The sequence below is a fragment of the Rutidosis leptorrhynchoides genome, chromosome 10, assembly GCF_046630445.1.
Source record: "Rutidosis leptorrhynchoides isolate AG116_Rl617_1_P2 chromosome 10, CSIRO_AGI_Rlap_v1, whole genome shotgun sequence".
NCBI classification, from domain to species: domain Eukaryota; kingdom Viridiplantae; phylum Streptophyta; class Magnoliopsida; order Asterales; family Asteraceae; genus Rutidosis; species Rutidosis leptorrhynchoides.
The window spans coordinates 163,678,043-163,685,646 of record NC_092342.1 but is presented as its reverse complement, the minus strand read 5'-3'; positions in this window follow the sequence as shown (position 1 = coordinate 163,685,646).

Genomic DNA, 7,604 nt, shown 5'->3' with positions numbered 1-7,604 from the left:
AGGAAACGTGTCAGATAAAGTCTACAGTGACAGATACGCTACGATATGGATTAGTAGATATGCTAAGATATGAATTTTGTCTATACACTATTCATGCAATCATTGCAGTAAGATGTGTCTTGACTAAGAATAATAAGAAGGTAATTTCCTAAGGATGATACACTGATGATTTTCGACAAAAATGATAAGCAAAATTTTGACATGCAGACACGGTCGAAGTCCAGACTCACTAATGTATCCTAACGACTTATCAGTTATACACACTAATGCAGACTTAGTTCGCTAAGACCACCGCTCTGATACCAACTGAAAGGACCCGTCCTAATCCATCCGGACGAAGTCCATATCGATTATAAATGATTCACAACAGTTGATTACATCGTGAGGTACCTGACCTCTATATGATACATTTTACAAACATTGCATTCGTTTTGAAAATACAATCTTTCATTTCATCTAAAGTTAACAGACATGCATACCATTTCACAATATATCAAACTATAATTGACTTAATAATGATCTTGATAAACTCAACGACTCGAATGCAACGTCTTTTGAAATATGTCATGAATGACTCCCAGTAATATCTTTAAAATGATCAAATGCACAGCAGAAGATTTCTTTCGTACCTGAGAATAAACATTCTTTCAAGTGTCAACCAAAAGGTTGGTGAGTTCATTAGTTTAGCATAAATAATCATTTCATAATTTTAATAGACCACAAGATTTTATATTTCCATTTCTCATAAACATACGTCCCATGCATAGAGACAAAATATCATTCGTATGGATTAAACACCTGTAACCGACCTTAATAAGATGCATATAAGAATATCCCCATCATTCCAGGATCCTCCTTCGGACATGATATAAATTTCGAAGTACTAAAGCATCCGGTACTTTGGATGGAGCTTGTTGGGCCCGATAGATCTATCTTTAGGATTCGCGTCAATTAGGGTGTCTGTTCCCTAATTCTTAGATTACCAGACTAAATAGGGGCATATTCGGTTTAATAATCCAGTCATAGAATGTAGTTTCATTTACTCGTGTCTATTTCGTAAAACAGTTATAAAAGCAGCGCATGTATTCTCAGTCCCAAAAATGTAAATAGTAAAAGGGAGCAAATGAAACTCACCTAATGTATTTTGTAGTAAAAATACATAGAACGACATTGAACAAGTATAGGGTTGGCCTCGGATTCACGAACCTATATCATTTGTATATTTATTAATATACATAATTGTATTCGAACAAATATATATATAAATTTATTAGTTATATTCCTATTATATTAATAGTATATATATGTTTCTTATATTCCTTTTGTTATATAAAAATATTAAGTTTTGTTATGTTATATGTAATAAATATATTTATATATTTATATATATATTATTTGTTAGTTAAAACAGTACTTTAGTAATACTATGGTAATATTTGAAATAATAATAGTGTTAATACTAATATTAATAAAAATGATAATATTATCTATAGTCCTATTAATAACTCTACTAATGATAGTTTTCTATAATCAAACTCATAATAAAGATGAATAATTTAATGATAATGATTATGAAAATATAAATTTTTGATAGAATACATAATTCTTAATAATAATGATAACTACAAAATATCTAATTTGTTAATTATGATAATAAGTTTAATTATAACCATACTAATAATCATATTAACAATAATAATGATATTGTTACTAATACTTTTGTGGATAATAACACGAATAACACTAACAATAACAACAATTATAATAATAATCATAATATTAATAACGATACCTAAAATGATAAAATTAGTAATAATTATATAAATAATATTTTACTAATACTAATGATAATAAGGATTATAATACTTACAAATATGGTAGTAATAATAATAATAATAGTAATCATAATAATAACAATAATAGTTATATTTATAATAATAATAACATTAATGATAATAATAATAATAATGAAAATGATAATATTAATAATAAAAATAAAAAGTGAGCTACCTTCAAAGCATGAAGCCTAAAAAAAAAAATAAGCTGCCTCCCCAGGGACTCGAACCATAGACCACCTGCTAACCCGACACTCCTTTGTACCATTGGGCTGTTGCCCTTTTTCTGAAATACTATTGGAAATAAATATATATATACCGTATCTAATTAACTGCATTTTCTTCTTTTTCAACATTTTTTCAATCGACCAGGGTAAAACCAAACATCAAAACAAAGTTTCGAATACATCCACAATATAATAACCAATTAATATCAAATGTTTTATTAGTTGAAAACAAAGAAAATAAAATAAAAAAATTAAAACAGCCACTGCTGGCGACGGTTTGAAAAGAAAAAAAAAATTTGATTTCACTTTTGAAAGCGTTTTAGACAAAGATCAAAGCACGAACTATATTTCAAATCAATCCTATAATCTGTTGGAACCGTCAATTTAACTCGAAACATCAAATACAACTTGAATTTAACTAAGAACAAATCTGTTGACTTTTGAATTTAAAACTTTGACTCCTGAATTCGTACTCGTTACAACGAATTAGAAATTGATCTTTTGCAGAAAGGTTTAGTATAATATTCCTAATGAAACTACATTTATAGATTTAAAAATTTAATTCGAAATCGACTCTTTTGAATTTATGAACACGAATAGAAACAGTGGACTGGTTTCAGTTTTTTTTTCTTCGCTTTAATTCAACAAAAACCAGTAAATTACAATTTGATAATTGATAGTGTTAAAGAGAAAATTAAGTGAGTTCATAATACAGACAATATGGTTGATTTTATAGCAATAAGAGGTTTGATTCGTTTAATTACTCGTACAGACAAAACAAAAACAAAAAAAAAATAAATAAAAAGGATAGAAAGTGATAATAATTTCTAACTGAATTTGGAACTATACCCTTGTTTTGGAATCTAAAATGCACGAGTTTGTCAAACACCAAAAGGTGGATATTGACTTGAAACAAATTCTGCTTTTACTAATCTTATTTATATACAATTTTTATATGATTGATATAAATAAATAATTTAATAGTTTAATAATAATATTAATATTAATAACAAATAATAATATTGATAATATCAATAATAATAATGTTAATTATATTAATAATACTAACATTAATAAATAAAAAAATTATAATAGTAATTATAACTTTGATAATAATATTATTAATGGTAATATTAATAAATTGAGTTTATTTTAATGATAACTATAATAATGATAATGAATATAATAATAATAATAAAAATGACCAAAATCCTAGTCTTATTACTAAGTATAATAATAATGATAATAATAATAACATTAATAATAATAATGAAAGTAATAACATTAATATAATTATATTTTAACTAATAATAATACTAATATTGATAATAATGGAAGTAACATTAATAATATTAATGTTACTACAACAACTATATTTTTATCTTGCAATTTAATATATTAATGTTACATGTTATAATATTTAGTAATTATATCATATATTTTATATTTTGGCACATACAGAATATTTAATATTTATATCATCTAATATATATTATAATATCCATATGGTCAATAATCATATATAGAATTCATATATTTATATAATTATGTTTTTGAATATCAATTTTTAAATTATCTTAAGTTATCTTTCATCACATAATAACTTAATTTATAATGTATAATTATTTACATATATATTTATTTATATATACATTTTATTTACTATAGTTGTTCGTGAATCGTCGGGAATAGTAAAGGGTAAATGCATTCATGTAATCTGTTCCAATGTTTTTGAGACTCAACATTACAGCCTTTGCTTATCGTGTCGGAAACTTATAAAGATTAAGTTTAAATTTGGTCGAAAATTCCCGGGTCATCACAGTTAAAGGGGTTTACGGGTTAGCAGGAGGTCTCGGGTTCAATCCCGGTTCGGAGCATTTTTTTTTTAAAGCTTCTTTGGAAGGTAGTTTTCATTACAAAAATTCTTATTATTATTATTATTATGGTTATTTTTACTATAATATAAATTTTATTCATTATTATTATCATGATCTTAATTGTTATTATTATTAGTATTAGTTATAAATGTTATAATTATAATTATAATTATTATCCTTATTAGTGTTATTATTATTATTACAAGTATTAAGTAACAATTATGATTATGATTATGATTATGATTACGATTATAATTATTATTGTCACAACTATATTAGTATTATCGTCGATTTTATTACTAGTATCATTACAAGTGTTATTATTATTATTGTTATTATTATTATAATTATTATTATTATTATTATTATTATTATTATTATTATTATTATTATTATAATTATTTTTATTATTATTGATATTATTAATTTTAATATTATCATTATTATAATTATCATTAGTGTTATAACTATAATTATTATTATTACAAATATATGTATTAAGATAAAAATTGTCATTTATTATGATTATAATGATAATAAATTTTATTATTAGAGTTATTATGAAAATAATAAAATTTATTATTATTTTTTATTAATATTAGTATTAGTATCATTTCTATTCGTATTATTAACATATTTGAAATTTTAATATCATTACTATCATTATTAATAATATTAAGTATTACCAAAATTAATATTTTTACATGACAAATATCATTTAATCATTATTATAATTACTAGTTTCACAAGCAAATGATATATATATATATATATATATATATATATATATATATATATATATATATATATATATATATATATATATATATATATATATATATATATATATATAATATATGTAATATACATAACCTAATTATACTAATATTTCTATATGCAAAATGAATACATTTAATAATGAATATATATATATATATATATATATATATATATATATATATATATATATATATATATATATAAGTTATTAATATAAACCTTATATCACTAACAATAATAAATATATCTATTTGATTTCGATTATATATATTAATGAATATACAAATGATATAGGTTCGTGAATCCGAGGCCAACCCTGGATTGTTTAGTTGTTCAATGTTGTCGTATGTATTTTTACTACAAAATACATTAGGTGAGTTTCATTTGCTCCCTTTTACTCTTTATATTTTTGGGCTGAGAATACATGCGCAATTTTTATAAATGTTTTTACGAAATAGACACAAGTAATTAAAACTACATTATATGGTTAAATGATCGAAATCGAATATGCCCCTTTTTATTAAGTCTGGTAATCTAAGAATTAGGGAACAGACACCCTAATTGACGCGAACTCTAAAGATAGATCTATCGGGCCCAACAAGCCCCATCCAAAGTATCGGATGATTTAGTACTTCGAAATTTATATCATGTCTGAAGGAGGATCCCGGAATGACGGGGATATTCTTATATGTATATTGTGAATGTCGGTTACCAGGTGTTCAATCCATATGAATGATATTTTTGTCTCTATGCATGGGACGTATGTTTATGAGAAATGGAAATATGAAATCTTGTGGTCTATTAAAATTATGAAATGATTATTTTTGTTAAACTAATGAACTCACTAACCTTTTGGTGACACTTGAAAGCATGTTTATTCTCAGGTATGAAAGAAATCTTCCGCTGTGCATTTACTCACTTTAAAGATATTACTTGGAGTCATTCATGACATATTTCAAAAGACGTTGCATTCGAGTCGTTGAGTTCATCAAGATTATTATTAAGTCATTTATAGTTTAGTTATATTATGAAATAGTATGCATGTCGTCAGCTTTCAATGTAAATGAAGGTTTGTCTTTTAAAAACGAATGCAATGTTTGTAAAATGTATCATATAGAGGTCAAGAACCTCGCGATGTAATCAACTGTTGTGAATCGTTTATAATCGATGTGGACTTCGTCAGGATGGATTAGGACGGGTCTTCACAGTTGGTATCAGAGCTGGTTTAATGCCGTTTGTGAGCGGGTTAATCGTAGAGGGGGTTCTCACAGTGTTACCTGTGACGAAGCATTGGCTCTTACTCCTCGCGGTCCCTATTAGGGTTGGCTGTACGTTGCCAAGAGGCGGGCCGTAAAATCAGTGTCTGAGGTACGCTCAGTGGTCACCAGGTGGTTAGCTGGGAAGGCACTGAGTGGGATGCGTCTCCACTGTTTTCACAGTTGGTATCAGAGCGGTGGTCTTAGCGAACCAGGTCTACATTAGTATGCATAACTGATAAGTCGTTAGGATGCATTAGTGAGTCTGGACTTCGACCGTGTCTGCATGTCAAAAGTTTTGCTTATCATTTTTGTCGAAAATCATCTGCTTATCATCCTTAGAAATTACATGCTCATTATTCTTAGACTAGACACGTTTTACTGCATTGACTGCATAAATAGTATATAGACAAAAATTCATATCTTAGCGTATCTGACAATTCATATCTTAGCGTATCTGTTACTGTAGATCTTGCCTGATATCTTCCGTAAATTTCTCCGTAATTTAAGGGAACCTGGTACTATATATGTATGCATATTATGCATTGAGAATACCATCCAACTATCAATTGCTGTCACTAAACTCTTCATAGCAAAAAAAAAAAAAAAAAAAAAAAAAAAAAAAAAAAACTTTTCTGAGATCGCGTAAGATGGCCTCTACGAACCAACCAAGTTCATCTGACTCCGAAGATAGCGTGACAGGAGCACACCAACCAATCAAGTACCGTGATTACTGGAGAAAATGGGGGTGGGTTCGCGACATACTCACCCTATGGAGAAGGGAAGAAGGTACTCCATATCATGAACCGAATCTACCACCTAACCTTGGAGTACTTGACCTGCTCACCGGCGAACCCGTTCGCAACACCGTTTATACCCTTTTTGCAAGAATTTTTCATCTTGAGGCTACCATTAACGGAAATAGAGGAGATATCTGACCTCTACCTCACACTGGTAACCAACCAGGGTTAGTAGAAGAAGTTAGAGAACTCTGAGCTCTAGTATTAACTTTAGAGAGCACGGTACACAATTTACAAGCACCCGCAGTATCACCAACACCAGTAACATCACCAGCCTCAGCACTAACGGCACCAGTACCACCAACAACCCAAGTTTCAACAATCCATGCCTCAACATCTCATTCTGTACCTCGAGTATAATCAACGTTCTACGTATCGTTCTACATCAATTACCTTCGTTCTTCATGGCGATTATGTAATCTCTAATGGTTTAGAAATTATGTATTCTTGTTCTAACGGTAAATCAGATGTGTTAATATCATATTAACTCATTAAATCCATGATTGCATCTGAAGAAAATATATATGTATATATGTTTTCATAAAGATTGTAATAAAATTTTTTTTTGTACAAACTGTTAATGGTGAAAATATTTTAACGGGTAGGTAATACCCGAGGAAATATTTAACTTTCATATTAACATGTTATACTGTACATTCTTCGAATCTGATTCAAGTCATTTACTATCCTATTTACATCCACAGATATACGTATCCATTTACAGCAAAATAACCATTTTCCTTCAATTTCATATTTGAATTTTGACCTATCAGAATCCAACAAGTGGCATAATGAAGAAAACATTGGACAAAATAAAATTTGTTAGAAA